The sequence below is a fragment of the Pan troglodytes genome, chromosome 1 (genome assembly GCF_028858775.2).
Source record: "Pan troglodytes isolate AG18354 chromosome 1, NHGRI_mPanTro3-v2.0_pri, whole genome shotgun sequence".
Classification (NCBI taxonomy): Eukaryota; Metazoa; Chordata; class Mammalia; order Primates; family Hominidae; genus Pan; species Pan troglodytes.
In genome coordinates, this window is record NC_072398.2 from 105,244,545 (window position 1) to 105,262,702 (window position 18,158).

The following is an 18,158-nucleotide window of genomic DNA, read 5'->3' on the forward strand; positions in this document are numbered from 1 at the left end:
GAGTGGAATTCAATGGAATACAATGGAATGGAATGGAATCAACCCGAATGTAATGGAATGAAATGGAATGGAACCAACCCGAATGGAAAGGAATTGAATGGTATGGAATGGAATGCAATAGAATCAACCTGAAAGGAATGGAATGGAATTGAATGGTATGGAATTGAATGCAATAGAATCAACCTGAAAGGAATGGAATGGAATGGAATCAACCCGAATGGAATGGAATGGAATGGAATGGAATGGAATGGAATGAAATGGAATGTAATCAATCTGAATGCAATGCAATGGAATGGCATGGTATGGAATGGAATGGAATGGAATGGAATCAACCGGAATGGAATGGAATGGATAGGAATGGAATGGAATCAACCCGAATGGAATGAAATGGAATGGTATGTAATGTAAAGGAATGGAATCAACACGAATGAAATGAAATGGAATGGAATGGAATGGAATCAACACGAATGGAATGGAATGGAATGGAATGCAACGGAATGGAAACAACCCGAATGGAATGGAATGCAATGGTTTGGAATGGAATGGAATAAACCCTAATGGAATGGAATGGAATGGAATAGAATGGAATGGAACAAACACGAATGGAATGGAATGGAATGGAATGGAATGGAATGGAATCAACCCGAATGGAATGAAATGGAATGGAATGGAATGGAATGGAATGGAATGGAATGGAATGGAATCAACCCGAATGGAATGAAATGGAATGGAATGGAATGGAATGGAATGGAATGGAATGGGATCGAGTGAAATCAACCCGAATGGAAAGGAATTGAATGGAATGGAAAGGAATCGAATGGAATCAACATGAATGGAATGGAATGGAATGGAATGGATTGGAATGGAATGGAATGGAATGGAATTGATTGAACCCGAATGGAATGGAATGCAATGAAATGGAAGGGAATTGGATGGAATCAACCGGAATGGAATAGAACAGAATGGAATGGAATGGAATCAACCCGAATGGAACGAAATGGAATGGTAAGGAATGGAATAGAATGGAAGCAACCCGAATGGAATGAAATGGAATGGTATTGAATGGAATGGAATGGAATCCACCCGAATGGAATGGAATAGAATGGAATGGAATGGAATGGAGTGGAATGGAATGGTACTCAATGGAATGGAATGGAATCCACCCGAATGGAATGGAATGGAATGGAATAGAATGGAATGGAATGGAATGGAATCAACCCGATTGGAAAGGAATGGAATGGAATGAAACCAACCCGAATGGAATGGAATTGAATGGTATGGAATGGAATGCAATAGAATCAACCTGAAAGGAATGGAATGGAATGGAATGGAATGCAATGGAATGGAATGGAATGGAATCACCCCGAATGGAGTGGAATGCAATGGAATGGAATGAAATGCAATGGAATGTAATCAACCTGAATGGAATACTTTGGAATGGAATGGAATGGAATGCAATGGAATGGAATGGAATCAACCGGAATGGAATCTAATGGAATGGAATGGAATGGCATGGAATAGAATGGAATGGTATGGAATGAACCAGAATGGAATGGAATGGAATGGAATGGAAAGGAATGAAACGGAATCTAATCAAACCGAATGGAATGGAATGGAATGCATAGGAATGGAAAGGAATGGAATGGAATGGTATGGAATGGAATGGAATGGAGTGGAATGGAATGGAATGGAATGGAATGGAATGGAATGGAATGGAATCAACCCGAATGGAATGGAATGGAATGGAATGGAATGGAGTGGAATGGAATCAACTGAATGGAATGGATTGGATTGGAATGAAATGGAATGGAATCAACACGAATGGAATGGAATGGAATGGAATGCAATGCATTGGAATGGAATCAACCCGAATGGAATGCAATTGCATGCAACGGAATGGAATGGAATCGAATGGAATGGAGTTGAATGGAATCAACCCGAATGGAATGGAATGGAATGGATTGGAATGGAACGGAATGGAATGGAATGGAATGGAATCAACCTGAATGGAGTTGAATTGAATGGACTGGAATGGAATGGAATGGAATGGAATGGAATTAACCATAACGGAATGCATTGTAACACAATGGAATGGAATGGAATGGAATTAAACATAATGGAATGGAGTGGAATGGAATGGAATGGGATGGAATGGAATTAACACGATTGGAATGGAATGGAATGGAATGGAATGGAGTGGAATGGAATGGAATCAACCTGAATGGAATTAAATGGAATGGAATGGATTGCAATGGAATGGAATGGAATCAACCCGAATGGAGTGGAATGGAATGGAATGGAATGGAATTGAATGGAAACAACCGGAATGGAATGGAAAGGAATGGAATGAAATGAAATGGAATGGAATCGAATCTAATGGAATGGAATGGAATGGAATGGAATGGTATGGAATAAACCCGAATGGAATGAAATGGAATGGTATTGAATGGAATGGAAGGGAATCCACCCGAATGGAATGGAATAGAATGGAATGGAATGGAATGGAGTGGAATGGAATGGTACTCAATGGAATGGAATGGAATCCACCCGAATGGAATGGAATAGAAAGGTATGGAAAGGAATGGAAAGGAATGGAATGGAATGGCATTGAATGGAATGGAATAGAACCAACCCGAATGGAATGGAATGGAACAGAATGGAGTGGAATTGAATGGAATACAATGGAATGGAATGGAATGGAATCAACCCGATTGGAAAGGAATGGAATGGAATGAAACCAACCCGAATGGAATGGAACTGAATGGTATGGAATGGAATGCAATAGAATCATCCTGAAAGGAATGGAATGGAATGGAATGGAATGCAATGGAATGGAATGGAATGGAATCACCCCGAATGGAGTGGAATGGAATGGAATGGAATGAAATGCAATGGAATGTAATCAACCTGAATGGAATGATTTGGAATGGAATGGAATGGAATGCAATGGAATGGAATGGAATGGAATCAACCGGAATGGAATCTAATGGATAGGAATGAAATGGAATCAACCCGAATGGAATGAAATGGAATGGAAAGGAATGGAATGGAATGGAATGGAATGGAATGGAATCAACCCGAATGGAATGGAATGGAATGGAATGCAATGGAATGGAATGGAATGGAATCAACCCGAATGGAATGAAATGGAATGGAAAGGAATGGAATGGAATGGAATGGAATGGAATGGAATCAACCCGAATGGAATGGAATGGAATGGAATGCAACGGAATGGAAACAAACAGAATGGAATGGAATGCACTTGTTTTGAATGGAATGGAATAAACCCTAATGGAATGGAATGGAATGGAATGGAATAGAATGGAATGGAACAAACACGAATGGAATGGAAGGGAATGGAATGGAATGGAATGGAATGGAATCAACCCGAATGGAATCGGAATGGAATGGAATGGAATGGAATGGAATGGAGTGGAATCGAATGGAATCAACCTGAATGGAAACGAATTGAATGGAATGGAAAGGAATAGAATGCAATCAACACGAATGGAATGGATTGGAATGGAATGGAATGGAATGGAATGGAATGGAATGGATTCAACCCGAATGGAATTGAATGCAATGGAATGGAAGGGAATTGGATGGAATCAACAGTAATGGAATAGAATGGAATGGAATGGAATGGAATCAACCCGAATGGAATGAAATGGAATGGTACAGAATGGAATAGAATGGAAGAAACCATAATAGAGTGGCATGGAATGGAATGGAATGGAATGGAATGGTATGGAATCAACCAGAATGGAATGGAATGGAATGGAATGGAATGGAATGGAATGGAAAGTAACGCAATGGAATCAAACTGCATGCAATGGAATGGAATGGATAGGAATGGAATGGAAAGGAATGGAATGGTATGGAATGGAATGGAATGGAATGGAATGGAATGGAATAGAATGTAATCATCCCGAATGGATTGGAATGGAATGGAATGCAATGGAATGCAAATGAATGGAATCAACCCGAATGGAATGGAATGGAATGGAGTGGAATGGAATCAACACGAATGGAAGGGTATGGAATGGAATGGAATGGAATGGAATGGACTGGAATGGAATCCACTGAATGGAATGGAATGGAATGGAATGGAAGGGAATGGAATTAACCATAATGGAATGGAGTGGAATGGAATTGAATGGAATGGATTGGAATAAACCCGAATGGAATGGAATGGAATGGAATGGAATGGAATGGAATGGAATGGAATGGAATGGAATGGAATCAACCCGAATGGAATGGAATGGAATGGAATGGAATGGAATGGAATTGAATGGAATAAACCCGAATGGAATTGAATGGAATAGAATGGAATGGAATCAACCCGAATGGAATCAAATGGAATGGAATGGATTCAAACCGAATGGAATGGAATGGAATGGAATGAATTGGAATGGAATAAACCCGAATGGAATTGAATGGAATGGATTGGAATGGAAACAACCCGAATGGAATCGAATGGAATGGAATGGAATCAACCCGAATGGAATGGAATGGAATTGAATGGAATGGAATGTAATGGAATGCAATGGAATGGAATGGAATGGAATAAACCCTAATGGAATGGAATGGAATGGAATGAAATGGAATGGAATAAACCTGAATGTAATGAAATGGGATGATATGGAAAGGAATGGAATGGAAGCAACCCGAATGGAATCAAGTGCAATGGAATCAACCCAAATGGAAAGGAATGGAATGGAATGGAATGGAATGGAATTGAATGGAATCTAATCAACCAGAATGGAATGGAATGGAATGGAATGGAATGGAAAGGAATGAAATGGAATGCAATCAAAACGAATGGAATGAATTGGAATGGAATGGGTTGGAATGGAATGGAATGGAATGGAATGGAATCAACCCGAATGGAATGGAATGGAATGGAATGGAATGGAATCAACCCGAATGGAATGGAATGGAATGGAATGGAGTAGAATGGAATCAACTGAATGCAATGGAATGTAGTGGAATGGATTGGAATGGAATGGAATCAACCCGAATGGAATGGAATGGAATGGAATGCAACGGAATGGAAACAACCCGAATGGAATGGAATGCAATGGTTTGGAATGGAATGGAATAAACCCTAATGGAATGGAATGGAATGGAATAGAATGGAATGGAACAAACACGAATGGAATGGAATGGAATGGAATGGAATGGAATGGAATGGAATCAACCCGAATGGAATCAAATGGAATGGAATGGAATGGAATGGAAAGGAATGGAATGGAATGGAATGGAATGGAGTGGGACAGAATAGAATCAACCCGAATGGAAAGGAATTGAATGGAATGGAAAGGAATGGAATGGAATCAACACGAATGGAATGGATTGGAATGGAATGGAATGGAATGGAATGGAATGGATTCAACCCGAATGGAATGGAATGCAATGGAATGGAAGGGAATTGGATGGAATCAACCGGAATGGAATAGAATGGAATGGAATGGAATGGAATCAACCCGAATGGAATGAAATGGAATGGTACAGAATGGAATAAAATGGAAGAAACCCTAATGGAGTGGCATGGAATGGAATGGAATGGAATGGAATCAACCAGAATGGAATGGAATGGAATGGAATGGAATGGAATGGAATGGAATGGAAAGGAATGGAAAGGAATGTAACGGAATGGAATCAAACTGCATGCAATGGAATGGAATGGAGAGGAATGGAATGGAAAGGAATGGAATGGTATGGAATGGAATGGAATGGAATGGAATGGAATGGAATGGAATAGAATGTAATCACACCGAATGGAATGGAATGGAATGGAATGGAATGGAATGGAATGGAATGGAATGGAATCAACCCGAATGGAATGGAATGGAATGGAATGGAGTGGAATGGAATCCACTGAATGAAATGGAATGGAATGGAACGGAAGGGAATGGAATTAACCATAATGGAATGGAGTGGAATGGAATTGAATGGAATGGATTGGAATAAACCCGAATGGAATGGATTGGAATGGAAAGGAATGGAATGGAATGGAATGGATGCAACCCGAATGGAGTTGAATGGAAACTAATGGAATGGTATGGAATGGAATGCAATGCAATGGAATGGAATCAACCCGAATGGAATGCAATTGAATGGAATGGAATGGAATGGAGTTGAATGGAATCAACACGAACGCAATGGGATGGAATGGAACGGAATGGAATGGAATGGAATGGAATCAAACCGAATGGAGTTGAATGGAATCTAATGGAACGGAATCAAACCGAATGGAGTTGAATGGAATCTAATGGAACGGAATGGAATGGAATGGAATGGCATGGAATTAACCATAATGGAATGGAGTGGAACGGAATGGAATGGAATGGAATGGAATGTAGTAAGCACGATTGGAATTGAATGGAATGGAATGCAATGGAATGGAATGGAATCAACCTGAATGGAATGGAATGAAATGGAATGGAATAAACCTGAATGTAATGAAATGGGATGATATGGAAAGGAATGGAATGGAAGCAACCCGAATGGAATCAAGTGCAATGGAATCAACCCAAATGGAAAGGAATGGAATGGAATGGAATGGAATGGAATTGAATGGAATGTAATCAACCAGAATGGAATGGAATGGAATGGAATGGAATGGAAAGGAATGAAATGGAATGCAATCAAAACGAATGGAATGAATTGGAATGGAATGGATTGGAATGGAATGGAATGGAATGGAATGGAATCAACCCGAATGGAATGGAATGGAATGGAATGGAATGGAATGGAATGGAATGGAATCAACCGGAATGGAATGGAATGTAATGGAAGGAAATGAAATGGAATGGAATGGAATGGTATGGAATAAACCCGAATGGAATGAAGTGGAATGGTATTGAATGGAATGGAATGGAATCCACCCAAATGGAATGGAATGGAATGGAATGGAATGGAATGGAATGGAATGGAATGGTATGGAATGGAGTGGAATAGAACCAACCCAAATGGAATGGAATGGAACAGAATGGAGTGGAATTCGATGGAATACAATGGAATGGAATGGAATGGAATCAACCCGAATGTAATGGAATGAAATGGAATGGAACCAACCCGAATGGAATGGAATTGAATGGTATGGAATGGAATGCAATAGAATCAACCTGAAAGGAATGGAATGGAATGGAATCAACCCGAATGGAATGGAATGGAATGGAATGGAATGGAATGCAATGGAATGTAATCAATCTGAAGGCAATGCAATGGAATGGCATGGTATGGAATGGAATGGAATGGAATGGAATCAACCGGAATGGAATGGAATGGATAGGAATGGAATGGAATCAACCCGAATGGAATGAAATGGAATGGTATGTAATGTAAAGGAATGGAATCAACACGAATGAAATGAAATGGAATGGAATGGAATGGAATCAACACGAATGGAATGGAATGGAATGGAATGCAACGGAATGGAAACAACCCGAATGGAATGGAATGCAATTGTTTGGAATGGAATGGAATAAACCCTAATGGAATGGAATGGATTGGAATAGAATGGAATGGAACAAACTCGAATGGAATGGAATGGAATGGAATGAAATGGAATGGAATGGAATGGAATGGGATCGAGTGAAATCAACCCGAATGGAAAGGAATTGAATGGAATGGAAAGGAATCGAATGGAATCAACATGAATGGAATGGAATGGATTGGAATGGAATGGAATGGATTCAACCCGAATGGAATGGAATGCAATGAAATGGAAGGGAATTGGATGGAATCAACCGGAATGGAATAGAACAGAATGGAATGGAATGGAATCAACCCGAATGGAACGAAATGGAATAGTACGGAATGGAATAGAATGGAAGCAACCCGAATGGAATGGCATGGAATGGAATGGAATGGAATGGAATGGTATGGAATCAACCAGAATGGAATGGAATGGAATGGCATGGAATAGAATGGAATGGAATGGAATGGTATGGAATCAACCAGAATGGAATGGAATGGAATGGAATGGAATGGAAAGGAATGAAACGGAATGTAATCAAACCGCATGGAATGGAATGGAATGCATAGGAATGGAAAGGAATGGAATGGAATGGTATGGAATGGAATGGAATGGAGTGGAATGGAATGGAATAGAATGGAATGGAATGAACCCGAATGGAATGGAATGGAATGGAAAGAATGGAATGGAATGGAATGGAATGCAATGGAATGGAATCAACCCGAATGGAATGGAATGGAATGGAATGGAGTGGAATGGAATCAACTGAATGGAATGGAATGGAATGGAATGGAATCAACCCGAATGGAATGGAATGGAATGGAAAGGAATGGAATGGAATGGAATGGAATGCAATGGAATGGAATCAACCCGAATGGAATGGAATGGAATGGAATGGAGTGGAATGGAATCAACTGAATGGAATGGAATGGCATGGAATGGAATGGTTTGGAATGGAGTGGAATGGAGTCAACCCGAATGGAATGGAATGGAATGGAATGGAATGCAATGGAATGGAATCAACCCGAATGGAATGTAATTGAATGGAACGGAATGGAATGGAATCGAATGGAATGGAGTTGAATGGAATCAACCCGAATGCAACGGAATGGAATGGAATGGAATGGAATGGAATGGAATGGAATGGAATGGAATCAACCTGAATGGAGTTGAATAGAATGGACTGGAATGGAATGGAATGGAACGGAAGGGAATTAGCCATAACGGAATGGATAGTAACGCAATGGAATGGAATGGAATGGAATTAAACATAATGGAATGGAGTGGAATGGAATGGAATGGGATGGAATGGAATAAACACGATTGGAATTGAATGGAATGGAATGGAATGGAATGGATTGGAATGGAATGGAATCAACCCGAATGGAATTAAATGGAATGGAATGGATTGGAATGGAATGGAATGGAATGGAATCAACCGGAATGGAGTGGAATGGAATGGAATGGATTGGAATTGAATGGAATCAACCGGAATGGAATGGAATGGAATGGAATGAAATGAAATGGAATGGAATGGAATCTAATGGAATGGAATGGAATGGAATGGAATGGTATGGAATAAACCCGAATGGAATAGAATGGAATGGAATGGAATGGAATGGAATGGAATGGAATGGAATGGAATCAACCCGAATGGAATGGAATGGAATGGAATGGAATGGAATGGAATGGAATAAACCCGAATGGAATGGAATGGAATGGAATGGAATGGAATGGAATGGAATCAACCCGAATGGAATGGAATGGAATGGAATGGAATGGAATCAACCCGAATGGAATTGAATGGAAAAGAATGGAATGGAATCAACCCGAATGGAATCAAATGGAATGGAATGGATTCAAACCGAATGGAATGGAATGGAATGGAATGAATTGGAATGGAATAAACCCGAATGGAATTGAATGGAATGGATTGGAATGGAAACAACCCGAATGGAATCGAATGGAATGGAATGGATTCAATCCGAATGGAATGGAATGGAATGGAATGGAATGGAATGGAATGGAATGGAATGCAATGCAATGGAATGGAATGGAATGGAATAAACCCTAATGGAATGGAATGAAATGGAATGGAATCAACCTGAATGTAATGAAATGGGATGGTATGGAAAGGAATGGAATGGAAGAAACGCGAATGGAATCAAATGCAATGGAATCAACACAAATGGAAAGGAATGGAATGGAATGGAATGGAATGGAATTGAATGGAAAGTAAACAACAAGAATGGAATGGAATGGAATGGAATGGAATGGAAAGGAATGAAATGGAATGCAATCAACACGAATGGAATGAATTGGAATGGAATGGATTGGAATGGAATGGAGTGGAATGGAATGGAATGGAATGGAATGGAATCAACCCGAATGGAATGGAATGGAATGGAATGGAATGGAATGAAGTAGAATGGAATCAACTGAATGGAATGGAATGTAATGGAATGGATTGGAATGGAATGGAATGGAATCAACCCGAATGGAATGGAATGGAATGGAATGCAACGGAATGGAAACAACACGAATGGAATGGAATGCAATGGTTTGGAATGGAATGGAATAAACCCTAATGGAATGGAGTGGAATGGAAGGGAATAGAATGGAATGGAACAAACACGAATGGAATGGAATGGAATGGAATGGAATGGAATGGAATGGAATGGAATGGAATGGAATCAACCCGAATGGAATCAAATGGAATGGAATGGAATGGAATGGAAAGGAATGCAATGGAATGGAATGGAATGGAATGTAGTGGGACAGAATGGAATCAACCCGAATAAAAGGAATTGAATGGAATGGAAAGGAATGGAATGGAATCAACACGAATGGAATGGATTGGAATGGAATGGAATGGAATGGAATGGAATGGAATGGAATGGAATGGATTCACCCCGAATGGAATGGAATGCAATGGAATGGAAGGGAATTGGATGGAATCAACCGGAATGGAATAGAATGGAATGGAATGGAATGGAAGCAATCCGAATGGAATGAAATGGAATGGTACAGAATGGAATAGAATGGAAGAAACCCTAATGGAGTGGCATGGAATGGAATGGAATGGAATGGAATCAACCGGAATGGAATGGAATGGAATGGAATGGAATGGAATGGAATGGAAAGGAATGGAAAGGAATGTAACGGAATGGAATCAAATTGCATGCAATGGAATGGAATGGATAGGAATGGAATGGAAAGGAATGGAATGGTATGGAATGGAATGGAATGGAATGGAATGGAATGGAATAGAATGTAATCATCCCGAATGGATTGGAAAGGAATGGAATTGAATGGAATGGAATGCAATGGAATGGAATCAACCCGAATGGAATGGAATGGAATGGAATGGAATGGAATGGAGTGGAATGGAATCAACACGAATGGAACGGTATGGAATGGAATGGAAAGGAATGGAATGGAATGGAATGGAATCCACTGAATGAAATGGAATGGAATGGAATGGAAGGGAATGGAATTAACCATAATGGAATGGAGTGGAATGGAATTGAATGGAATGGATTGGAATAAACCCGAATGGAATGGATTGGAATGGAAAGGAATGGAATGGAATGGAATGGAATCAACCCGAATGGAGTTGAATGGAAACTAATGGAATGGTATGGAATGGAATGCAATGCAATGGAATGGAATCAACCCGCATGGAATGCAATTGAATGGAATGGAATGGAATGGAATGGAATGGAATGGAATGGAATGGAATGAAATGGAGTTGAATGGAATCAACACGAACGCAATGGAATGGAATGGAATGGAATGGAATGGAATGGAATGGAATGGAATCAAACCGAATGGAGTTGAATGGAATCTAATGGAACGGAATGGAATGGAATGGAATGGCATGGAATTAACCATAATGGAATGGAGTGGAAAGGAATGGAATGGAATGGAATGGAATTAACCATAATGGAATGGAGTGGAATGGAATGGCATGGAAGGGAATGGAATGTAGTAAGCACGATTGGAATTGAATGGAACGGAATGGAATGGAATGGAATGGAATCAACCTGAATGGAATTAAATGGAATGGATGGAATGGAATGGAATGGAATGGAATGGAATGGAATCAAACAGAATGGAGTGGAATGGAATGGAATGGAATGGAATGGAATGGAATGGAATGGAATTGAACGGAATCAACCGGAATGGAATGGAATGGAATGGAAGGAAATGAAATGGAATGGAATGGAATGGTATGGAATAAACCCGAATGGAATGAAGTGGAATGGTATTGAATGGAATGGAATGGAATCCACCCAAATGGAATGGAATGGAATGGAATGGAATGGAATGGAATGGAATGGTATGGAATGGAGTGGAATAGAACCAACCCAAATGGAATGGAATGGAACAGAATGGAGTGGAATTCAATGGAATACAATGGAATGGAATGGAATGGAATCAACCCGAATGTAATGGAATGAAATGGAATGGAACCAACCCGAATGGAAAGGAATTGAATGGTATGGAATGGAATGCAATAGAATCAACCTGAAAGGAATGGAATGGAATTGAATGGTATGGAATTGAATGCAATAGAATCAACCTGAAAGGAATGGAATGGAATGGAATCAACCCGAATGGAATGGAATGGAATGGAATGGAATGGAATGGAATGGAATGAAATGGAATGTAATCAATCTGAATGCAATGCAATGGAATGGCATGGTATGGAATGGAATGGAATGGAATGGAATCAACCGGAATGGAATGGAATGGATAGGAATGGAATGGAATCAACCCGAATGGAATGAAATGGAATGGTATGTAATGTAAAGGAATGGAATCAACACGAATGAAATGAAATGGAATGGAATGGAATGGAATCAACACGAATGGAATGGAATGGAATGGAATGCAACGGAATGGAAACAACCCGAATGGAATGGAATGCAATGGTTTGGAATGGAATGGAATAAACCCTAATGGAATGGAATGGAATGGAATAGAATGGAATGGAACAAACACGAATGGAATGGAATGGAATGGAATGGAATGGAATGGAATGGAATGGAATCAACCCGAATGGAATGAAATGGAATGGAATGGAATGGAATGGAATGGAATGGAATGGAATGGAATCAACCCGAATGGAATGAAATGGAATGGAATGGAATGGAATGGAATGGAATGGAATGGGATCGAGTGAAATCAACCCGAATGGAAAGGAATTGAATGGAATGGAAAGGAATCGAATGGAATCAACATGAATGGAATGGAATGGAATGGAATGGATTGGAATGGAATGGAATGGAATGGAATTGATTGAACCCGAATGGAATGGAATGCAATGAAATGGAAGGGAATTGGATGGAATCAACCGGAATGGAATAGAACAGAATGGAATGGAATGGAATCAACCCGAATGGAACGAAATGGAATGGTAAGGAATGGAATAGAATGGAAGCAACCCGAATGGAATGAAATGGAATGGTATTGAATGGAATGGAATGGAATCCACCCGAATGGAATGGAATAGAATGGAATGGAATGGAATGGAGTGGAATGGAATGGTACTCAATGGAATGGAATGGAATCCACCCGAATGGAATGGAATGGAGTGGAATAGAATGGAATGGAATGGAATGGAATCAACCCGATTGGAAAGGAATGGAATGGAATGAAACCAACCCGAATGGAATGGAATTGAATGGTATGGAATGGAATGCAATAGAATCAACCTGAAAGGAATGGAATGGAATGGAATGGAATGCAATGGAATGGAATGGAATGGAATCACCCCGAATGGAGTGGAATGCAATGGAATGGAATGAAATGCAATGGAATGTAATCAACCTGAATGGAATACTTTGGAATGGAATGGAATGGAATGCAATGGAATGGAATGGAATCAACCGGAATGGAATCTAATGGAATGGAATGGAATGGCATGGAATAGAATGGAATGGTATGGAATGAACCAGAATGGAATGGAATGGAATGGAATGGAAAGGAATGAAACGGAATCTAATCAAACCGAATGGAATGGAATGGAATGCATAGGAATGGAAAGGAATGGAATGGAATGGTATGGAATGGAATGGAATGGAATGGAATGGAATGGAATGGAATGGAATGGAATGGAATCAACCCGAATGGAATGGAATGGAATGGAATGGAATGGAGTGGAATGGAATCAACTGAATGGAATGGATTGGATTGGAATGAAATGGAATGGAATCAACACGAATGGAATGGAATGGAATGGAATGCAATGCATTGGAATGGAATCAACCCGAATGGAATGCAATTGCATGCAACGGAATGGAATGGAATCGAATGGAATGGAGTTGAATGGAATCAACCCGAATGGAATGGAATGGAATGGATTGGAATGGAACGGAATGGAATGGAATGGAATGGAATCAACCTGAATGGAGTTGAATTGAATGGACTGGAATGGAATGGAATGGAATGGAATGGAATTAACCATAACGGAATGCATTGTAACACAATGGAATGGAATGGAATGGAATTAAACATAATGGAATGGAGTGGAATGGAATGGAATGGGATGGAATGGAATTAACACGATTGGAATGGAATGGAATGGAATGGAATGGAGTGGAATGGAATGGAATCAACCTGAATGGAATTAAATGGAATGGAATGGATTGCAATGGAATGGAATGGAATCAACCCGAATGGAGTGGAATGGAATGGAATGGAATGGAATTGAATGGAAACAACCGGAATGGAATGGAAAGGAATGGAATGAAATGAAATGGAATGGAATCGAATCTAATGGAATGGAATGGAATGGAATGGAATGGTATGGAATAAACCCGAATGGAATGAAATGGAATGGTATTGAATGGAATGGAAGGGAATCCACCCGAATGGAATGGAATAGAATGGAATGGAATGGAATGGAGTGGAATGGAATGGTACTCAATGGAATGGAATGGAATCCACCCGAATGGAATGGAATAGAAAGGTATGGAAAGGAATGGAAAGGAATGGAATGGAATGGCATTGAATGGAATGGAATAGAACCAACCCGAATGGAATGGAATGGAACAGAATGGAGTGGAATTGAATGGAATACAATGGAATGGAATGGAATGGAATCAACCCGATTGGAAAGGAATGGAATGGAATGAAACCAACCCGAATGGAATGGAACTGAATGGTATGGAATGGAATGCAATAGAATCATCCTGAAAGGAATGGAATGGAATGGAATGGAATGCAATGGAATGGAATGGAATGGAATCACCCCGAATGGAGTGGAATGGAATGGAATGGAATGAAATGCAATGGAATGTAATCAACCTGAATGGAATGCTTTGGAATGGAATGGAATGGAATGCAATGGAATGGAATGGAATGGAATCAACCGGAATGGAATCTAATGGATAGGAATGAAATGGAATCAACCCGAATGGAATGAAATGGAATGGAAAGGAATGGAATGGAATGGAATGGAATGGAATGGAATCAACCCGAATGGAATGGAATGGAATGGAATGCAACGGAATGGAAACAAACAGAATGGAATGGAATGCACTTGTTTTGAATGGAATGGAATAAACCCTAATGGAATGGAATGGAATGGAATGGAATAGAATGGAATGGAACAAACACGAATGGAATGGAAGGGAGTGGAATGGAATGGAATGGAATGGAATCAACCCGAATGGAATCGGAATGGAATGGAATGGAATGGAATGGAATGGAGTGGAATCGAATGGAATCAACCTGAATGGAAACGAATTGAATGGAATGGAAAGGAATAGAATGCAATCAACACGAATGGAATGGATTGGAATGGAATGGAATGGAATGGAATGGAATGGAATGGATTCAACCCGAATGGAATTGAATGCAATGGAATGGAAGGGAATTGGATGGAATCAACAGTAATGGAATAGAATGGAATGGAATGGAATGGAATCAACCCGAATGGAATGAAATGGAATGGTACAGAATGGAATAGAATGGAAGAAACCATAATAGAGTGGCATGGAATGGAATGGAATGGAATGGAATGGTATGGAATCAACCAGAATGGAATGGAATGGAATGGAATGGAATGGAATGGAATGGAAAGTAACGCAATGGAATCAAACTGCATGCAATGGAATGGAATGGATAGGAATGGAATGGAAAGGAATGGAATGGTATGGAATGGAATGGAATGGAATGGAATGGAATGGAATAGAATGTAATCATCCCGAATGGATTGGAATGGAATGGAATGCAATGGAATGCAAATGAATGGAATCAACCCGAATGGAATGGAATGGAATGGAGTGGAATGGAATCAACACGAATGGAAGGGTATGGAATGGAATGGAATGGAATGGAATGGACTGGAATGGAATCCACTGAATGGAATGGAATGGAATGGAATGGAAGGGAATGGAATTAACCATAATGGAATGGAGTGGAATGGAATTGAATGGAATGGATTGGAATAAACCCGAATGGAATGGAATGGAATGGAATGGAATGGAATGGAATGGAATGGAATGGAATGGAATGGAATCAACCCGAATGGAATGGAATGGAATGGAATGGAATGGAATGGAATTGAATGGAATAAACCCGAATGGAATTGAATGGAATAGAATGGAATGGAATCAACCCGAATGGAATCAAATGGAATGGAATGGATTCAAACCGAATGGAATGGAATGGAATGGAATGAATTGGAATGGAATAAACCCGAATGGAATTGAATGGAATGGATTGGAATGGAAACAACCCGAATGGAATCGAATGGAATGGAATGGAATCAACCCGAATGGAATGGAATGGAATTGAATGGAATGGAATGTAATGGAATGCAATGGAATGGAATGGAATGGAATAAACCCTAATGGAATGGAATGGAATGGAATGAAATGGAATGGAATAAACCTGAATGTAATGAAATGGGATGATATGGAAAGGAATGGAATGGAAGCAACCCGAATGGAATCAAGTGCAATGGAATCAACCCAAATGGAAAGGAATGGAATGGAATGGAATGGAATGGAATTGAATGGAATCTAATCAACCAGAATGGAATGGAATGGAATGGAATGGAATGGAAAGGAATGAAATGGAATGCAATCAAAACGAATGGAATGAATTGGAATGGAATGGGTTGGAATGGAATGGAATGGAATGGAATGGAATCAACCCGAATGGAATGGAATGGAATGGAATGGAATGGAATCAACCCGAATGGAATGGAATGGAATGGAATGGAGTAGAATGGAATCAACTGAATGCAATGGAATGTAGTGGAATGGATTGGAATGGAATGGAATCAACCCGAATGGAATGGAATGGAATGGAATGCAACGGAATGGAAACAACCCGAATGGAATGGAATGCAATGGTTTGGAATGGAATGGAATAAACCCTAATGGAATGGAATGGAATGGAATAGAATGGAATGGAACAAACACGAATGGAATGGAATGGAATGGAATGGAATGGAATGGAATGGAATCAACCCGAATGGAATCAAATGGAATGGAATGGAATGGAATGGAAAGGAATGGAATGGAATGGAATGGAATGGAGTGGGACAGAATAGAATCAACCCGAATGGAAAGGAATTGAATGGAATGGAAAGGAATGGAATGGAATCAACACGAATGGAATGGATTGGAATGGAATGGAATGGAATGGAATGGAATGGATTCAACCCGAATGGAATGGAATGCAATGGAATGGAAGGGAATTGGATGGAATCAACCGGAATGGAATAGAATGGAATGGAATGGAATGGAATCAACCCGAATGGAATGAAATGGAATGGTACAGAATGGAATAAAATGGAAGAAACCCTAATGGAGTGGCATGGAATGGAATGGAATGGAATGGAATCAACCAGAATGGAATGGAATGGAATGGAATGGAATGGAATGGAATGGAATGGAAAGGAATGGAAAGGAATGTAACGGAATGGAATCAAACTGCATGCAATGGAATGGAATGGATAGGAATGGAATGGAAAGGAATGGAATGGTATGGAATGGAATGGAATGGAATGGAATGGAATGGAATGGAATAGAATGTAATCACACCGAATGGAATGGAATGGAATGGAATGGAATGGAATGGAATGGAATGGAATGGAATCAACCCGAATGGAATGGAATGGAATGGAATGGAGTGGAATGGAATCCACTGAATGAAATGGAATGGAATGGAACGGAAGGGAATGGAATTAACCATAATGGAATGGAGTGGAATGGAATTGAATGGAATGGATTGGAATAAACCCGAATGGAATGGATTGGAATGGAAAGGAATGGAATGGAATGGAATGGATGCAACCCGAATGGAGTTGAATGGAAACTAATGGAATGGTATGGAATGGAATGCAATGCAATGGAATGGAATCAACCCGAATGGAATGCAATTGAATGGAATGGAATGGAATGGAGTTGAATGGAATCAACACGAACGCAATGGGATGGAATGGAACGGAATGGAATGGAATGGAATGGAATCAAACCGAATGGAGTTGAATGGAATCTAATGGAACGGAATCAAACCGAATGGAGTTGAATGGAATCTAATGGAACGGAATGGAATGGAATGGAATGGCATGGAATTAACCATAATGGAATGGAGTGGAACGGAATGGAATGGAATGGAATGGAATGTAGTAAGCACGATTGGAATTGAATGG